General features: G+C 44.6%; 1 long non-coding RNA gene across 2 annotated transcripts in view; it reads right to left on the bottom strand.

The window, feature by feature from the left end:
- Positions 1 to 6,117: 6,117 nt before the first annotated feature.
- LOC141107802 (uncharacterized) overlaps positions 6,118 to 20,935 on the bottom strand; it is a 22,881-nt gene continuing 8,063 nt past the window's right edge. The window contains exons 2-4 of one of the 2 annotated variants that reach the window (XR_012235966.1): positions 20,335 to 20,380; positions 19,529 to 19,655; positions 6,118 to 10,216 (exon numbers count right to left, since the gene is read on the bottom strand). This is a non-coding gene — a long non-coding RNA (uncharacterized lncRNA). The remainder of the gene's footprint in view (positions 10,217 to 19,528; positions 19,656 to 20,334; positions 20,381 to 20,935) is intronic. The other variant, XR_012235965.1, reaches the window with a different exon arrangement.

The raw sequence follows: 20,935 nt of genomic DNA, 5'->3' as shown, positions 1-20,935 counted from the left end.
GTTAGAAAGGTGTCTCTTGTCCTCTCAGGCTCTCCATCAATGTATGTGACAATTAAAGTAAATGGGGGCTGAATTTTGAAGGGCAAAGTTGACCCTTAGGAGGCGAGAAAAAGGTGCTAACCTTAAAAAAATTTTTTTAATAAAGACACAATATAATGTAGAGTGTGTGTGGAAGACACCATTTTTACATTATCTTCTTAATTTACTTGCTTAACCACTTCAATACAGGGCACTTTCACCCCCTTTCTGCCCAGGCCATTTTTCAGCTTTCAGCACTGTTGCACTTTGACAACTGCACGGTCATCCAGCACTGTACCCAAATGAGTTTTTAATCATTTTCTTCATACAAATAGCGCTTTCTTTTGGTGGCATTTAATCACTGCTGAATTTTATATTTTTTTCAAAAAAAAAAAAGACCAAAAATTTTGAAAAAAAATAAAAAGTTTTTCTTAGTTTCTGTCAGTAAATTTTGTAAAGAAGTAATTTTTCTCCTTCACTGATGTGTGCTGATGAGGCTGCACTGATGGGCACTAATGAAGAGTCACTAATATGCCACAATGATGGACGCTGATAGGCAGTACTGATGAGCAGGCACTGAAAGGCAACACTGACTGGCATCACTAATGGGTACTGATTGGTGACACTGATGGGCACCGCTGGGGCATTACTGTAATCAGGGCCCTGGTCTCCTCCACAAGGACACACCACTGATTGGCACTCCTCGCCACACACTCTGTGTGAGGCAAGGAGAGCCAATTAACGGCACTTCTGCATTTACACGTGATCGACTGTTATTGGACACAGCCGATCACATGGTTAAAGAGCCGCATCATCGGCTCTTTACAGAGATCAGGGTCGTGCTGTGTCCTAGGAACACAGCAGGGGCGCGCAAGAGCGGCCTTTCTGGGGCGCCGTCATGTGACGTCCTCCCAGAACAATAGCCGCACTGCTCCTCCGTCATTTGACGGTGGGTGGGCTGCAAGTGGTTAAAAAAATTAAAAGAAGCAAAGAAAAATCAAGTATTTTAACCAATTGCTGCTTGCCATTTGCATATGTGTTGTAGCATAGCAGAGAGCTTTAACATTGACCTGCCACGTATATGCATACAGTGCATCCGGAAAGTATTCACAGCGCCTCACTTTTTCCACATTTTGTTATGTTACAGCCTTATTCCAAAATGGATTAAATTCATTATTTTCCCTCACAATTCTACAAACAATACCCTATAATGACAATGTGAAAGAAGTTTGTTTTGAAATCTTTGCAAATGTATTAAAAATAAACTAAAAACTCACATGTACATAAGTATTCACAGCCTTTGCCATGACACTCAAAATTGAGCTCAGGTGCATTCTATTTCCACTGATCATCCTTTAGATGTTTCTACGACTTGATTGGAGTCCACCTGTGGTAAATTCAGTTGATTGGATGCGATTTGGAAAGGAACACGCATGTCGTCTATATAAGGTCTCGGGTAACAGTGCATGTCGGAGCACAAACCAAGCCATGAAGTCCAAGGAATTGTCTGTAGACCTCCAAGACAGGATTGTATTGAGGTACAGATCTGGGGAAGGGTACAGAAATATTTCTGCAGCACTGAAGGTCCCAATGAGTACAGTGGCCTCCATTATCCATAAATGGAAGACATTTGGAACCACCAGGACTCTTCCTAGAGCGGGCCGCTGAGCGATCGGGGGAGAAGGGCCTTAGTCAGGGAAGTGGCCAATAACCCGATGGTCACTCTGACAGAGCTCCAGCGTTTGTGGAGAGGAGAACTTTCCAGAAGAACAACTATCTCTACAGCGCTCCACCAATCAGGCTTGTATGGTAGACTGGCCAGACGGAAGCCACTCCTCAGTAGAAGGCATATGACAGCCCGCCTGGAGTTTGCCAAAAGGCCCCAGAAGGACCCTGGCCATGAGAGACAAAATTCTCTGGTCTAATGAATGGCAAGCGTCATGTCTGGAGGAAACCTGGCACCGCTCATCACCTGGCCAATACCATCCCTACAGTGAAGCATGTTGGTGGCAGCATTGTGCTGTGGGAATGTTTTTCAGCTGCAGGAACTGGGAGACTAGTCAGCATTGAGGGAAAGATGAATGCAGCAATGTTCAGAGACATCCTTGATGAAAACCTGCTCCAGAGTGCTCTGGACCTCGGACTGGGGCGAAGATTCATTTTCCAACAGGAAACCGGCCCTAAGCACATAGCCACAGATAACAAAGGAGTGACTATGGGACAACTCTGTGACTGTCCTCGAGTGGCCTAGCTTGAACCTGATTCAACATCTCTGGAGAGACCTGAAAATGGCTGTGCACCAACGCTCCCCATCCAACCAGATGGAGCTTGAGAGGTCCTGCAAAGAAGAATGGGAAAAGCTGTCCAAAAATAGGTGTGCCAAGCTTGTAGCATCATACTCAAAAAAACTTGAGGCTGTAATTGGTGCCAAAGGTGCTTCAACAAAGTATCGAGCAAAGGTTGTAAATACTTAAAGCATCTCACAAAAGTGAGTACACCCCTCACGTTTTTGTAAATATTTTATTATACCTTTTCATGTAACAACACTGAAGAAATTACTCTTTGCTACAATGTAAAGTAGTGAGTGTACAACTTGTAGAACAGTGTAGATTTGCTGTCCCCTTAAAATAACTCAACACACAGCAATTAATGTCTAAACCGCTGGCAACAAAACTGAGTGCACCTCAAGTGAAAATGTCCAAAGTTTCAATAGTTTGTGTGGCCACCATTATTTTCCAGCACTGCCTTAACCATCTTGGCCATGGGGTTCACCAGAGCTTCACAGGTTGCCACTGGAGTCCTCTTCCACTCCTCCATGACGACATCATGAAGCTGGTGAATTTTAGAGACTTTGCGCTCCTCCACCTTCCGTTTGAGGATGCCCCACAGATGCTTAATAGGGTTTAGGTCTGGAGACATGTTTGGCTAGTCCATCACCTTTACCCTCAGCTATTTTAGCAAGGCAGTGGTTGTCTTGGAGGTGTGTTTGGGGTCCGTTATCACGTTGTTGGAATACTGCCCTGCGGCCCAGTCTCCGAAAGGAGGGGATCATGCTCTGCTTTAGTATGTCACAGTACATGTTGGCATTCATGGTTCCTTCAATGAACTGTAGCTCCCTATTGCCGGCAGCACTCATGTAGCCCCAGACCATGACACTCCCACCACCATACTTGACTGTAGGCAAGACACACTTGTCTTTGTACTCCTCACATGGTTGCAGCCACACACGCTTGACACCATGTGAACCAAATAAGTTTATCTTGGTCTCATCAGACCACAGGACATGGTTCCAGTAATCCATGTCCTTATGCCGCGTACACACGAGCGGACTTTACGGCAGACTTTGCCCGGCGGACGGGATTTCGGCGGACAATTCGATCGTGTGTGGGCTCCAGCAGACTTTGTTTTCTCAAAAGTTGGACGGACTTAGATTTGAAACATGTTTTAAATCTATCCGGCGGACTCGAGTCCGGTCGAAAAGTCCGCTCGTCTGTATGCTAGTTCGACGGACAAAAAGCCACGCTAGGGCAGCTATTGGCTACTGGCTATGAACTTTCTTGTTTTAGTCCGGTCGTACGTCATCACGTACAAATTCGACGGACTTTGGTTGATTGTGTGTAGGCAAGTCCGTTCATTCGGAAAGTCCGTCGTAAAGTCCGCCGAGCAAAGTCTGCCGTAAAGTCCGCTCGTGTGTACGCGGCATTAGTCTGCTTGTCTTCAGCAAAATGTTTGCGGGCTTCTTGTACATCATCTTTAGAAGAGGCTTTCTTCAGGGACGACAGCCATGCAGACCAATTTGATGCAGTGTGCGGCGTATGGTCTGAGCACTGACAGGCTGACACCACCACCACCATTACCCCTTTAACCTCTGCAGCAATGCTGGCAGCACTCGTACGTCTATTTCCCAAAGACAACCTCTGGATATGATGCTAAGCACGTGCACTCAACATCTTGGGTCAGCCATGGCGAGGCCTGTTCTGAGTGGAACCTTTCCTGTTAAACTGATGTCTTGGTCACTGTGCTGCAGCTCAGTTCCAGGGTCTTGGCATTCTTCTTATAGCCTAGGCCATCTTTATGTAGACAAACACAAAAGAACTTATGAACCAAAAAACTTTGCTTAATTCAATATAGATGTTTGCAGATGGGGGTAGTACCCTAACAACATCTGCATATAAATGAAGCTACTTGCAAACACCCAAGGGCTCAGGAAATCACAGGTGGGTGTGTTCCTCTGAATTAAAAAGCATATAAAAAAAAGGGGGGGGGGGGGAGAAAACGAATTCTTCAACAAGGAACCAGCAAAGTAGCAAAAATATAATTTATTTTAGAAAAATGATTCCACATATACACCAAACAAAATAAAAAAATATGACATTAAGTGAACCAAATACCACCACTAAGGATAAAATAGACAACGTTGCCTAAGGACAAAAACAACACACAGATGGCCACCACTGGACATACAATTACATGCAACTAGCTGAGTAGACAAGGACTGTCTCATATATTATATCTGAAGAGTACTATGGAAGGCCAGGAAGTAATTGTATGCAGCCGTGGATGAAGAGAGTCCGCTGTGCACGCTGCCGATAACAGACCTGAAGTATAGCTAGAGATATAGGCCACGAGGGTTGCTGATTGTAGCACTAGCAGGCAGAGACCCAGCTGTAACTGGTAACATGCATTTAGCAGCTGTATAGAGATTGTACATGGGTACAGGAGGGAGTGTGTGCCAGCATGGATGATAATGAATAAATACAACGTATAGGTGGATCATAAAGCGGAGACATTGGAAATACTATAGTGACAATAGTCACAAAAGATAATGGATAAATACAGTCTCACCAGTCCATGGACATCACTGATTGACAGGCATACAAAACACTCCGATCCTCCTCGGGTCTTCCCAAATTGTACGAAGCAGCTAAGTCCTCCTCTGGCCAAGTAGAAGTAGCTCATAGGTCTGCATGGACGAGTGCCAACCAGGGTAGTGGAGATTGCAGGGAAGTTATGACATATCACCTGGATGCGGTATGACTTCTTAGACACTTCCTGGTTCCGTACGGCAAGACTTCAGCGGCTTCAGCGACCTAGCGAATCAGATACCCAGGGCTGATGGGTGGATCTGTGTGGGTACTACGTGGAACGTGATGGCGTCATGCTACATCTTTATGTAGAGCAACAATTCTTTTTTTTTTTGTTTTTTTTTTTTTTGTTTAGATTCTCAGAGAGTTCTTTGCCATGAGGTGCCATGTTGAACTTCCAGTGACCAGTATGAGAGAGTGAGAGCGATAACACCACATTTAACACACCTGAGACCTTGTAACACTAACGAGTCACATAACACCGGGAAGGGAAAATGGCTAATTGGGCCCAATTTGGACATTTTCACTTAGATGTATACTCACTTTTGTTGCCAGCAGTTTAGACATTAATGGATGTGTGTTGAGTTATTTTGAGGGAACAGCAAATTTACACTGTTATACAAGCTGCACACTCACTACTTTACATTGTAGCAAAGTGTCATTTCTTCAGTGTTGTCACATGAAAAGATATAATAAAATATTTATAAAAATGTGAGGGGTGTACTCACTTTTGTGAGAGACTGTATCTACATGTGATTTTTTACTCTCACTTCCTGTTCTGAGCGTGTGGCTTTAAATGACACCTCTAGCAAGGACTCTAAGAAAGTTTTTTATGACAAGAACAATATGTGGTCAATTCTTCCTCCTTTGTCAGTGTAGAGAAAAAAGCCAGAACGGTGTGTCAGTACTCCTGGAGATTCTTGGTGTGGTACAACAGACGAGCCAAAGCCATGGCATCATACACAAACACGCGTGTCACGCCTCATCCTAGTGTGTGTCACACCCAGGTCATGCGGCACTTGCCAAGAACATCGATATTTATGTGCAGGGTTCAGAGTGCTGCCAAACCCTCCCTAGTTATGTAACAGAATGTCCTGGTTCTATGTAACATAATAAGCTAGAAGTCTGGCTGCAATTATCTCATACACCCAGTGCTTGACTAGGGCTCGTCACAATCCTGTTTTCATCCAAGCACGTTGTTCTTCTAAATGAACCAGTCCAGGTGACCACAATATTCATAACACATAAAGGTTTATTACACTTTGCCATTGTTCTGGGAAAAAAAATGGTCTTCATATTTACAAGTGTTAAAAACATCAATTTATGTGAATTTGTTGCAAAACTACTAAATATTTTTTTTTTTTAAAGAAGTACACTTTAGGTCAAGAAGCCGCCATGTAAAATAGTTGGAAAAATTAGGAGCGGTGTATCATCATTACTAGCCCTCAGCATGTCATAGATGGGGGGGGGGGTGAAGAGCGCATTATTAACCACTGGACCGTCAGAAGATTTACCCCCCTTCATGACCAGGCCATTTTTTTTGTGATACAGCACTGCGCTATTTTGATTGACAATTGCGCAACACTGTACCCAAATAAAATGTATGTCCTTTTTTCCCACAAATAGAGCTTTCTTTTGGTGGTATTTGATCACCACTGGGTTTTTTATTTTTTGTGCTATAAACAGAAAAAGACCGACCATTTTGAAAACAAAACTATATTTTTTTACTTTCTGCTATGAAATTTATCCAATAAAAAATGTGAAAAAAAAATCTTCATAAGTTTAGGCCAATATGTGTTCTGCTACATATTTTTGGTAAAAATCCCAATAAGAGTATATGGTTTGGTTTGTGCAAAAGTTATAGCGTCTACAAACTGGGATATTTTTAATTATATTTACTAGTAATGGCGGTGATCAGCAACTTGTAGCGGGTCTACGATGTTGTGGGAGGCAAAATCGGACACTTTTGACACTTTTTGGGGAATTTGCTAAACTCTATTGCTACATTGAACTGTTATTCATTTCAGCATACCAGCTGAAGTTTTTAATTAGGCTGCCAGAGGAAGAGTATGCTTTGGCTGCTCAACATTAGGACAATGAGCAGGGCAGGATTAATTGACCATCTTTTCTCTTTTTTTTTTTTTTTCTTTAACAGAAGTTCTCTTCTCTTTAGCTATGATAGTGTCATAATGGGGCAGATGTATAGAGAGCACATAAAAGGCCTGGAAGGTTTAGATCCCTAGAAAGAGAATTGTAGCCTTTGAGATGTGAAGGGGGGTGTCTGCAGGGAGAGCACAAGGGACTGGCAGTGCAACTGTACAGGAAAACCAAAATGATTTGGGCAGGTTTTGCCTAATGCCCGGTACACACGATCCGATTATCGGATGAATGATCGTCCGTTTTTTGTTTTTTTTTGCATGCTAATCTCACGTTGAATCTGAGTTTACTAAAGTTACGAAATTCCCGTACGACAGCATAAAAATTCGGAAGTGATGTCATGTGTTTTAATGCTTTTGTATTGCATTTTCGAACGATAGGTGTACTGATTAAATGAAAATCATATGATCTGGCATCGTATGAAAAAAATTTCCATGCATGTCCAATAGAATAATATCGGATGAACTGTCCTGATCGGCTCTCGAAAACTCTGTACTAACGTTCCGATTATCGTACGATCGATTCTAATGCAGCATTTTTCGTACAATTTTCGGATCCTGTGTACAGGGCTTAATTCAGCACTTAAGTGTGTTCTTCAAAAGGGGGAACACCCGCCATGGTGAAAGCCTTTTTTATGGGGGGGGGGGTCAGCATAAGCGTGCAAGTACAACTAGCACCCCAAATTGGAGGCTTTATGCCGAAATTGGGAGTTTATAAAATTCTAACTTGGACCTTCCCAGGCTCTTCTGTACCCTTCTGAAACCCGAAAATGATACAAAGTTTAGCTGGAGTTAGGCTTTAAATACTTTTGTAGAAATAGATGCAGGTAAATATTTTGTTTCCAAATTTCTTCTTTCAGTCTGTTTACAGAAATTATATGTGCCAACTCTTTAAAAGCAAAGGATACCTGTGTCTGAGCACCACAAACTGAAAACACTATTTATTTCATTTTTAATATGACATCCATCCATGTCCACGTCCACATGCTTTATTTTGTTGAGAGATCACTTTGAAAAACACCTCATAGCATTTCCAGCTGCTGCCTTCATAAATAAGGGCAGATAATTCATGTAGCATCTACTTCCTGGAATCCATCTACCCTTAGCTCAGACATGCAGGCAGGAGGGTGTGTTTAGCTGAGAAAGCCTCCCTACCCTTTCCCCTTCTCCACATGAAAGAAAAATTGCGAGAGTGTAGTTCAGTTTTAGGCTGGGTTCACACTTGAACACGCAGTGGCTCACAGCAGGAGTCCAGTGTGTCTACATTCACAGTTCCAGGTCTGATTTCTGCCCAGTATTGGGCTGAAACGGACCAAAAGACGCACAGGATTCCTGTGCAATTCGCACCGGAGCCGCTGCAGAGATGTGTGAACCGGCTCCATAGAGAGCCGATCACATTCTCCTACCATGCGATTCGGATGAGGGGAAAACCACATCCAAGTCGCATAAGTGTGAACCCAGCCTCAAGGAAAGTTTTTATTTGACAAATTTAACACCTCTCCCATTTTTTCCCCAGAAAATAAATACATAAGATAATAAATTGAGCTGCTACAGTGAGTGAGTTTTGCAATTTTTTTTTAAAGGCTCATAAGTGGACGGAGAGGACCGCTTAACTCTACATATCAGTCTTTTGTATGTATTTCATCTTCACCCCCTATCAGCTTCATTGTAGTTACATATATATCACTAAGTGCAACTCCTGTTTTGTGTTTTTGTGTGTTCTTACAAAATAACATGGTATAAGTTAAAATTTCTCCTTTAAAACATTCTGACGTCCCACACTTTTAACACAGTTGAGTGATGTCTGTGAGATTTTATTTGTACTGTAAGGTCCCTTTCACAAAGGGGGACCAATTAGGTCTGCCTGCCAGTTTTAAAGGTGGACCTGATCGGACGCTAAATTATACTCTATGGAGCGGCGGATGTAAACGAACATCTGATCTGCCAAAAACAGACGAATGGGCATCCCCCATCTGTCTAGCGGATGTGATGGCAGTCAGGTGTAAACGAACAGGCAGTCCAATTACATCTGACCGCCCATAGAGGAGAGCAGGCTGTGTCCTGGCAGGGCCGCCCCGTGTGAAAGGGGCCTTAGTTACGTTTTCAGGACAAGGTTTTGAGGTATAACCTCTTCTTCTAGGGTCCAACCTTAGAAGAGGGGCTTATGCCACGAAAGTTGTCCAGAATATTTAACTGTTAGTGCAAGTAAAAAGACGATAGTCTTGTTTGTACTTACCCTGACATGCCTACAAAAACCTAAACACATCTTTTTTACATTTATTTATTTTTTTTTATTGAGTTTTTCATTTATATAACTAATACCAGACCATTAATGGAGCCAGACAAAAAAAATACTATAAGTAAAGGCCAGAATTATTGATGCTGTACTTCATTGGATGTGATAGTGTGAAGACTGTTCGTTTTGCCCATCCTTTAAATGCACATTTCACAAATGGGCAAAATCCGAAAAATTAATTCAGTTCATATTATTGAAATATTCATGGTTAAAGTCCTTCATTTGTAAGTCATAAGGAATCTTCTTTGTTTCCTGAAAGTATATCCTTGTAGTGATAGTCAAGCAAGTACTGCTTCATCGCTCTTGGCAGTGTAAGTTGACTGATAGTGTTGTAGGGTATAGCAGCATTGACTGCTGCCCGACAAAGCTCTTGTAGACTTAGAGCTGTAGTGCGATTTAGAGGTTTGGCTAGAAGTGGTTCAAAGAATGTGCATATTTTAGGATCATTGTACTGCTTCAATAGGTTATCGATTGTAGGAGAGTGGATGCTGCCCCATGGAAAACTAAAGTACTTTTCTCTGTACTGAACACGAGCATGGCGGGTACATCCTTTTCTGCGGAAAGTAACCGCAAAGGCGCAGCCTTCTTGGGATGAGTTTCGGAGGAGAAACGTGCCATCAGGATGCCCTAGTAACAAAATTTCCGCTTGGTACTTGTCCAGATTTCCCCAGTAACAAGGCAATCTAGTCACCTCCCAAAGTTCTGCGATAAAAGAACACCTAACCGGAAGCAATGAACATGGATAGTAATCACTTTGGTCTTCATGCTTTTCTCCGTATTGGTCAGATGCTGGAGGGGACATGTTGACCTGAGGCCTTCTATCAGGGTCTTATTTCCAGCCAGATCTTCATTGTCATTTAAAAAAAAAAAAATAAATAAACCTGTATCAAATCAGATCCACAATTAAAATATAGATGACTGTTTTGTTTTTTACTTTTAGAAAATACAGTTTTACCTTTTTTCATCTCAGTGCTACTTTTCTCCTACAACTTCTTTGCAGTCACATCCTGACTACATGCACTTGCTCCAGTGGCAGCTGCAATCATTGGTCAGGGTGGATTTCCTGATGGTGACAATAGTGAAGCATGCTTGCGCAATGAGCTTCAACACAACCACTTGTAGCGTCTACTAGAAGTGCATGTGACAGGCTGAGAATGCAGGAGTTTAGTTGGAAGACAGGAACAGCAAGAGCCAGAGAAAGAACCACCAGGTATTTTAAAGAAAGCAACAGATTTGAAAAGATTGAAAATTAATTTTTAAATGACATTATTATTTGTAAATTAATTAATTTAATTAATATTTGAAAGGCTATAAGATACTAGTGATTGGTAGACAGTAATGTCATGGAAGTCAGCAGGGGGAACCAGTGAGAGTTGTGGGGGAATGAGGGAGACCAAAGCTCCCAGTAGCTGAGTTCAGCGGTTGTGTTCATCCTTTTCATTTTCTAACTTGTATTTCTAGACAGACTTGAACTATGTTGGTGATTATGTAATGTACATTCTGTGCCCATATTCCCAACCCTAATGTGTACTGGGTTGCAACAGAAGATTAGGCAACATGTTAATTTCTTGCAGAGTTACAGTTGGCTGTGTTCACTGGAAAACTGGATATACACACATAGATTTTCCATTCACACTAGCAGTGCAGAGGGATAAATCTGCAGTGCCAGCTATTGTATGCTGACAGCTGACTTCCATGGCTGTCAGAATACCTGAGCAGTGCATGCAATCTGATTAGATGCAGGTGCTGTTCTGCTGACAATATCCAAATTTGTATCCAGCTCCTTCTAAAAATTTGATTGGACAATCGACTTTTGATGAGCAAAGTGGTGCTGACTGAGGGGGCCCCACAGCTCAATTTTAAGCTGATTCTGCGGGAAATGAAAGCAGGTTGAAAATCGAGCTGTGGATGGCAGACTTAAAACCCCACTTTGGGATAAAACTAAACTTTCTCTTTCGTTCATTAACAGACACAGCGCTCCATTATTCAGAACCATAGGGTTATATTACCCCCTACAGGAGTAGGACACTAGGCAGAAAAAAGACTTGGCTACGCTTATGGGTGTACACCTATGGGATATACACCCCCCTCTGCTGTAGGCCTTCAGTTTTTTTTTCTGCCTAGTCAGAAGTAAGGACCTAGTTCCCTGCTGGGATCTCTGGTCCTGGCAATTTTTTGTTTTTGCTTTTTAAACTACTTTTTTTTCTCTTGGAATTTTTCCCATGAGATCTACAATCAACTGCCGGCGACGGGCTGGACACTAAGATCCAGTAAGGGGCCCCCTCCTCTCCTTCCCTGGGGTGGTGTGGGGCGCGGGTACTCCTTGGGGTGGTCGGTCCCTCTGGGGTTGTCCTCCACACCTCCCCCCACTTCCCAGAAGAGGCCCAGGCCTCGGGCCTAGGTGCTTCGGACACTGTCCGCTCTCCCCCCTTCCAGGGTTGTCACTATGGGGGTGGGTACATCTGGGCATCTGCTGGATGGTTGGGCGGGTGACCAGGCATCCGTGAATCTGCACCCTCCAGTAATTTAGGCCACGACTTTGTGGCCTACCGATCAGGCGTGTGTGTTTACAGCAAGGCACATTTTTTCTCCCCTTGTATTGGACAGTGGTCATCTTCAATGCCAGTCTGTCTGGGTGGGGAGGTGTCCTGGGACTGGGTTCTGCTTAGGGTCATTGGACACTAGAGGAATCCGGACTGGCGATCCATATCCTGGGACTTTGAGCGATTGGACTATGTATGGATCACGGAGGTCGCCTTCGGGGGCTCCTGGTGCGGATACAGTCGGACGACGCCACAGCGGTGGTCTATGTCAATCACCAGGGTGGAACGAAGAGTGTGTTGACAGCCCTGACAGTAGCCAGCATCCTCCGATGGGCAGAACGCCTTGTTCCGGCCCTCGCCGCTGTATGCATTTAAAGAGTGGAAAACTAGAAGGTGGTTGCCTCAGTTGGCTAGTGTTGGTCCACGGAGTGGTCCTTTCACCAGGACGTGTTTCATTGGATATGTCTCCAATGGGGCACTCCCGAGGTAGATCTGTTGGTGTCCCGGCTTAATAGAAAGGTACTGAGGTTTCTGGCAAGGTCACAGGATCCTCGCTCTGGTGGCCCCATGGGGCCGGTATAGTCGGATCTATGCCTCTCCTCTCAAGCTTCTGCCGCAGCTTTTGCGCAGGATAGAAGCCGAAGGGATTCCAGTCATTCAGGTGGGCCCAGATGGCCTTGTCGGTCTTGGTACGACGACCTGGTGCGCTTGGTCGCTGACGTCCCTTGGCGACTGCCTCTCAGGGAGGTTCTACTGTCTCAGGGGCCAATATTCCGTCCTACTTCAGTGGCTGGTTTTGAAGGCCTGGCTGTTATGAGCCAGGTGCTGGAGTTACGACGCTGCTGAAGGGTGAGAAGCCTTCCTCTAGGAAGATTTACCACCGGGCATGGATAGCATACATATCCTGGTGTGAGGCGCTTGGTATTTACCCTCATTCTTTATTGGTGGCTCGGATTTCGACCTTCCTTCATGGGGGGGGGTTGAGCAGAACTTGGCCTTGAGTACCATCAATGGCCAGGTGTTGGCCTTGGCAGTTTTCTTGGGTGTCCCCTGGTCTCGCACTCCTTGGTGCGTACTCTTAAAAGGGGTTCAACATCTACCTATTCCGGTGCGGTCTCTTCTACCGCCATGGGATCTGCTCTGGGGCGTTTGGTTCTACAGGAGCCTCCCTTTGAAAATATTTGGGAGGTTCCTCTGCTCTGTCCTAGAAGGTGGCTTTTTTGGTTGCTATCACCTCAGAGGTGATAGGAGAGACACTCGTAGAGTGTCGGAACTATAGGCATTACCGTGTCAAACTTCATACCTAGAGATCCACAAAGATGAAGTGGTTCTTCGCTCTTGTCTGTGGTTCCCTCCTCTGATTCCTTTTGACTAAGGACATTGTATTGCCTTCCCTGTGTCCCAGGACAAAATGTCCTAACTGTTTTACCTTACATGCCCTGGATGTGTTCGGGCGATTCGGGTGTATTTGGCAGTCACAGGGTCTTTTCGGAGATCAGTCTCACTGTTTGTGATCACAGATGGGACAAAAAAGGGGTTGTCTGCTTCTTCTGCGACCTTTCTAGATGGATCACACAGATGATGACTCTGGCCTATTCTATCAGTGGTTGGGTTCCTCCTTTCCCTGTTACGGTGCATTCTACTTGGCTGCTTACTGCCTCTTTGGCCTTCCATCATCAGGTGTCAGCTGCGCTGGTTTGCAAGGCGGCCACTTAGTCGTCGGTGTACACTTTCGCAAAATTCTACAACGTGGATGTGCTGGCATCTGAGGATGCTTCTTTTGGCCGCAAGGTGTTACGGGCTGCTGTTTAGGGGGTCAAATCTCTCTTGGGGGAGTATTGTTCAGGTTGGGCTCCAGTTCTGTGTTGAGCTCCTGTTACCTGGTTGGCTCTTGTGTTAGCCTTGGGATTTTTCGTTGTCCCACCCCTCATGTTTGGCACCGCTTTGGGACCTCTCTATGGTTCTGAAAAATGGAGCGCTGTGACTGTCAATGAACGAAAGAGAAAATGGGATTTTTGACTTACCGTAAAATCCATTTCTTTGAGTTCATTGACAGACAAAGCTTCCATCCCTCTAAGGAGTTTTTGATGCTTATGACACTGCGTGTTACTAAACTGAAGGCCTATAGCAGAGGGGGGTGTGTATCACTTAGGACTGCCCATAGGCGTAGCCAAGTCTTTTTTTCTGCCTAGTGTCCTACTCCTGTAGGGGGCGATATAACCCTATGGTTCTGAATACAGGGGGTCCCCGGGTTACAAACAAGTTAGGGACTGTAGGTTTGTTCTTAAGTTGAATCTGTTTGTAAGTCGGAACAGGTAAATTTTTTAAGTGTAGCTCCAGCCAAAAAAACAATTTTTAAGCTTTTAGGATAACATAGGGAAGGGTTATCATCACCCCTGTAACATTTGTTTTGCTGTGTGTGCCCCTGTTCAGAAGATTTCACCTCACTTTCTGTCCCAATGACAATTGGATTTTGAAAATTTTGGGTTGTTGTGGAAACAAGCCTTGGTGATAAAGCATCAGTGGAGGTACCTTTGCCCCATAATAGCTCTTACAGGAGTGAATTTCCCTTCCTAGGGGTAGATTTTCTCTCACTTCCTGTTGTGTCCCTCCGTTTGTAAGTAGGAGTCATTTGTAAGTCGGATGTTTGTTACTAGGGGACCCCCTGTAATAGAGCGCTGTGTCTGTCAATGAACTCAGAGAAATGGATTTTACGGTAAGTCAAAAATCCCATTTTTACCACCCACCTCTAAACTAGGATGACAGTATTTTTTTGCCCCCTTAGCTTGTGAAGCCAGCAATACTCACCCATTTCCCCCATCCAGGTCCCTTACTGCAGCTGGTTCCGGAACGGAGGTCCTCTAATCATGCACTGCAATGGAGCCCCGGGGCCACCACTTCCCTACTGTCCTCCTGAGATAACGTTGGTCCTCTTCTGTTTCCAGAGAGGACCCCGCCGGTGCCCATCCAGTAGGAAGTGTCCATGTCATGCATGCAGTGGTGTGAACACCTAAAGAAGGACCCCCAAGTAGCAAGTAAAGACGATAGGAGAAGACTTGGGGCATCAGATGACCATGGGTCAAGGTAAGTAAAAACTTTTTTTTTTTTTTTGTTTTTACTCCAGTGATCACAGGGGGGTTACATTGATCCCAGAGTGGAGCTTTAACAGACTTATGGAAAGTATGTTGTTAGTGCTGTCAGCTGGGACTGCCCTTGAAAAGAAGACAATGTTTCCCCATTCAAGTGTCCCTAGTTTTCAGTGATGACCAAAACCATCTTTCAATATTGTTGGGTCTCTTGAAGTTAGGGCCTCATTCACAGGGTCATATTTAAGTGTACACCTCTGCGAGGGTGTGTTTGCCTACACAGGATGCACAGGTGTCCCGTGCAGTGAGTTCCATTCATGTCAATTGGGACACAGTTGCTGCTCCCCATTTGATATCTGTGTGGTTAGGTGGGTGTCCCGAATGCAGACCATGTACACACAGGGAGACGCACCCAGGTGATATCAGATTGGGAGCTGTGGCTGTGTCTGTGCAGTCTCTGCATCCCAGTTGACATGAATGAAACTTCCTGCACACAGATGCATGGAACAACTGTACATCCACTCTCCCAGGGGTGTAGTGTACACTTTTTGGTATGCCCGTGTAAACGAGGCTTAATATTTATTACATGTTTAGTGGAGACATTCTTTAATATAAAAAATTCTTGATTGGGCGTTTAATGCACGATGTTCTGTTATAACCATATTTTGCATTACAACCTAAGATGCAGTGCGGAACAGAGGCTCCTCACTAAGCAACGTAAATATTCAATTTTAAACTGTATTTTCACTTTGCAGAGTGACTGTCAGTGAATGAGGTGAGGCTATGTTCACTTTGAATATTCAATATCGTGTTAACAAAAATCCTGATTTCCCTGATGTTCAAGTCCCAGACTCATCCACCTGTTACCCTTCTCTGCCAATCCCTTCACTGACTACCACTAACCTGACAAATAAAATTCAGAATACTAACAACATACAAAGTCATCTACAACTCTGCCCCCCGCTATATCACCAACCTTATTTCGAGAAAATCAACCAAACCAGCCTCTTTGCTCCTCCCAAGACCTCCTGTTCTCTATGACCATCATCACCTTCTCGCATGCTCACCTCCAGAACTACTCTAATGCATGGTACATATAATAAGATTGTTTTAGATTGTAAGCTCTCAGGAGCAAAGCCCTCCTTACCCTCTTATCCTGAATTGTACTGTAACTGTACTGTCTCCCTTTATATTGTAAAGCGCTGTGAAAACTGTTAGCACTATATAAATTGTGTATTATATTAATAACCATACAGCTTCAACATTCATTTTGCTAGGTGAGCAACCTTTACTCCTTCAGGCCTCACTGGCTCAGTAGCAATGACTTTCTGGAAATAACTTTGAAATGGTTGGCAGCTACGGGTTTAGTAGTTTTGTGAAAAGGAAGAGGGTATGGGCCCCTTAGCCTAGTACACACGGACCAAATGTCAGGCGGCATCGACCCTTTCAATAGAAACCAGCCGCCATTTGGCCCGTGTGTACTGGAGTTGGCATGACCGAAAAAGGTCTTCCGATTGGCTCCTGATCAGCGCTCTCAGCCAATGGCTGAGAGCGCTGAGCGGATTGTTCTGGCGGGTGGGGCCGTCCGCCTGTAAGAGCACAATAGCACAGCAGGGGAGATCGCTGTACTAACATCAGGTAGTTAGTACAGTGGCTCCTCCTGATCTGTTGTTTTTTTTTTTAACTCAACACTCCTGGGTTGCAAAAAAAAAAACTACTAGTGTGTGTACTAGGCTTTAAAGGGACCCTGTCACCTCAAGGTCACTTTCTATTTTTAGGTCACTAGCTGTAAAAGAAGATGTAGTATTCTTAACTTTCCATTGGTCCATGTAATAAAAAGTAATCATTCTCTGCTCCCCAGTTGCTGCTGTGGTTTCTCCCATGGGCTTGTATATCCTGTATTGGTGGAACCACAGTGGCCAGGGGAGAAAGCTAGTATTCAACTTTTTTTCAACAGTCAAACACCTACAACAGCTGGGGAGAGGAGCTATGGGGGCTTTTCAATATGCAGGGTGCTGGAAAGGTAAGTATGTTACTTTTTCTTTCACAGTTGTTGACAACTACAGTAAAACCTTGGTTAGAGAGCGTTTTGCAAGAAAAGTAAAATATTTTAATAAATTTTGACTTCATATACAAGCGATGTCTTGATATACAAGTAGCATCATGTCACAACTGAGTACAAATTGGAAGAGAGGTGCCTCCAAGTGTAGCAATATGAAGGTACAACATTTAGCAACTCACATGGCGGCACAGTGGTGTAGTGGGTAGCACTCTCGCCTAGCAGTAAAAAGGGTCGCTGGTTCAAATCCCAACCACAAAACTACCCGCCTGGAGTTTGCATGTTCTCCCTGTGCCTGCGTGGGTTTCCTCTGGGTACTCCGGTTTCCTCCCACACTCCAAAGACATGCTGGTAGGTTAATTGGCTTCTGTCCAAAATTGGCCCTAGAATATGAATGTGAGTTTGGGTTGTGGGCTCCTTGAGGGTAGGGACCGATGTGAGCGTGCAATGTATGTGTGGAGCGCTGCGTAACTTGACAGTGCTATATGGGTACCTTAAATAAATAGGGATAATTGTAGACACACACCCACATTCACTCAGGTTGAACTGGATGGACTGGTGTCTTTATTCAACCTTACTAACCATGTAACTATGTAACATGGCTGATGATTGAAACAGGCACATCTAAGTATACAGGCATCCGGGGGGGCAAAGCTGTCCACATACACCATCCTCCGCACCACCATCGTCGTTATCCCTTCCACGCTGCGCTGCATGAGTGGTTCAAGCCTTGCTTTCAGATCGCTCTACTGCAGGGTAGTCTTCCCGGTCACAATTGCAGACTGACAGCGGTGAGAGCCGGTGGTGCGGAGTACAGTCTATGTGGACAGCTTTACCCCGGATGCCTGCATACTTAGATGTGCTTTTTTTAATCATCAACCATGTGAGTTGCTAAATGTTGCACCTTCATTAAATGTAACCATATTGCTACACTTAGAGGCGCCTCTCTTCTTTTTTATACTCTGTAGTTCCTGCTGGATTTTGCTTCTAATCCCCTTGTGGAGGCTGACATTTGTGGATGGACATTCTATGGTTACACAACCTATCACATTACTATAATCTTTTTATATGGATTATAAACTGAAGGACTTATGAATAAATGGTTGTGGAATGTGGAAATTCGCTTTGAAATTAGATTGCTTTGGATTACAAGCATGTTTCTGGAACTAATTGTGCTCGCAATCTAAGGTTTTACTGTACTGCCTTAGGATACATAAATGTTTTCTAATTGCACGGTATGTTACTTCAAAGGAAACCTGTGGCCTGTAATGTTGCGTTTTGGCAGAACTAAACTCTGAAATACCCACCTTTATAGTGATTGTAAATGCTATTATTTTTTTTTTTTTTTTTTTATTAAAATGACAAACGTGTTCTACTTACCAGCTCTGCGTAAAACCAATTACACAGAGCACGTAAGTATAACATGTTTGTCATTTTAATTTAGGTGGGGGACCTCTTTCTCGGGTCTTCCAACAGCACTTCTGGTTCAACCCTTTCACCCACCGAGTGCCTCCAATAGCAAGCCATTTGCTATGGGAGCACTCATGCAGGCTTGCTCCTGCAGCCCATTCTTTGTCCATTGCCCCCAGCTCCCTCCTCACTGGCGGGGATTGACAGCCCATAGCTCCTGCTGCTGTGTCTAAGCCAAGGAGGGAGGGAGAGGGCCGCTGCACTTGCGCACATTGATGGAGCCCAGGTATGGATGAGGGGGGGCTGGGGGGGGGAATGCATGCAGAAGGTTTGTTACCTAATGCATAGAATGCATTAAGGTAAAAAAAAAACAAAACACCCCTTTCTTTTTAGAACCACTTTAACTCCAATGGTCCGACAGCCACAAGCTTCCTTACCGGCATCTTCTCACAAGCTTTTTCCAGGTGCTAACCATCTTTTGCCCGTTATTGATTGACCAGTAACTCCACCTCATGCGCAGGGCTTCAGTAATCCCAGAACACAGGCACAATCCCGGAATGTATGTACATGTGCAACTCAGTGTACATTCTAAGGAAGACTGCAAGCAGCCAGGTGGGTTTATTTTATTGCAGTGGAGACATTGCTGCTCTGCTGCAATAAACATCCTGCCTGCTCGCGGTTTAAAAAAAAAAAAAAGCTTTAAACCAAAAAGTGACCAGGACTCATTTTAGAGGATACTCACACTAGCCTTGGATGCCTTGTTCCATGCCAGAGTATGAGTGTTCCCACTACCCTACTGCACCTACTTCCAGGCCTGATCTCCAGGTGTTCTAGGACTGAGCTCGCTTATGTCATCACCTCCGCCAGCCAGACCACAGTTATCCCTGCTTCCATGCTCCATGAGTGCTCAGTCATCCATGAGAGTTCTATGCTCAGGCTTGGTATAGCAATCACAACTAAGCATACCATGCCAGATTACAACTATGCCCCAGGTCACCTCTTTCAAGTAGGTTAGGGTATGGTACAGGGTGATCACACTACTCAAATGAACTCGACTTTGGGGTGGGGCAAACATGCTCATGTACAGTACTATACCTTTTAGAGTTGCAGGGACACAGTGATGTAGTGGCCTGGAAAGTAGATAGAATTGTAGCCGTGATGTATAGGCGTCTGAAATACTCGGAAGTGTCAGATGTTGACGATGTTAATGGTAGTCCTAGATCTAGAAGCGAGCAGAGACTATTGTCAACCATGGCACTAATAGTAGTATATATTTTATTTATAGTGCTGTATTTGCCTTTTCACTAGTTTAGTAGTGCTAATTCTTAAAGCGGAGTTCCATTCATATAAAAGTCAGCAGCTACAAAAAGTGTAGCTGCTGCCTTTTATTAATCGGACACTCACCTATCCCACGGTCCAGCAATGCGGGCGAACGAAGCCCCGCTCCTCTCCCCCTCCTCTCTGCGGTGCCGGCAGTGTCACTGTGGGTGCCCGGCTGTGGCTTCACAGCCGGGCACGCGCTGCGCACTCTGACTGGCAGGGCAATCATCTGGGACCTGTGACGTGTCCCAAATTGCCAAGAGGGAGGGGGGAGAGGTGAACTTCCTTCTGTCGCCGCGGTGCCCCGGGAGGAAGTGGGAGCTGGATCCCTCTAAAAAGAGGGTATCCACCCCCACCCCCCACCCCCCCGCCAAAAGAATGACATGCCAAATGTGGCATGTCAGGGGGGTCACCTAACTTAAAGCGGAAGTTCAATTTTTTGGGTGTAACGCCCCTTTAACGAATACCTGAACCCAAAAGACTAAAATATAATATATTGCAGTTTACCAGTCCTTTAATGTGGTGGCTGCTTTAGTTTCCATCTTCAGGATAAGAACATGTATAGAAAGTACAGAAAATACCTGTTGACCTGGCCAGAAATGCAGTGTCCTTGTCACTTCCTGTGAGCTGAAAAGAAACCACAAAGGAATTTATTGTGTAAACTACTAATCCCATCATGCCACCACAGCTTCTTTCATAGGTACAGTGGACAAATAAGTGTAGCCACAAAGGGACAGGAAGTGTGTTATTCACAGGATTACAAGGGGAAAATAGGCAAGAAAAAGGAAAATGAATGCAAGGCTCCATCATGGGGAGCTTGTGTCACATTTGGACAGTTTCTGCAAGATTTTGGTCACCATTTTAGGATGCAGATATGCTATAAATACTGTAGAACAATCTACATAACCATAAGGTAACCAAGAAATCCTGGATTGGAAAATGTGAGTTTAGCCCTGTATGCACTGGCTGACATTGGTCCGTGTGTAAGCCAGAGGGTCCGACAGAAGCCGGTCATCTGGCCGTACTTCTGTCGGACGTGAATGCTGGAAAACCAGCAACAGGCCGGCTCCTAATCAGCGCTCTCAGCCAATAGCGGGGCGCGGTGATTGGAGTGTTCTGGTGGGGGGGGCATCCCTCATCGGAACACAACCGCTCAGGAGGGGGAGATCGCTGCACTAACCT

Source organism: Aquarana catesbeiana, linkage group LG09, assembly GCF_042186555.1.
Source record: "Aquarana catesbeiana isolate 2022-GZ linkage group LG09, ASM4218655v1, whole genome shotgun sequence".
NCBI classification, from domain to species: domain Eukaryota; kingdom Metazoa; phylum Chordata; class Amphibia; order Anura; family Ranidae; genus Aquarana; species Aquarana catesbeiana.
Note: the sequence above shows the minus strand (reverse complement) of the source record. Positions and strands in the feature narration are given on the sequence as shown.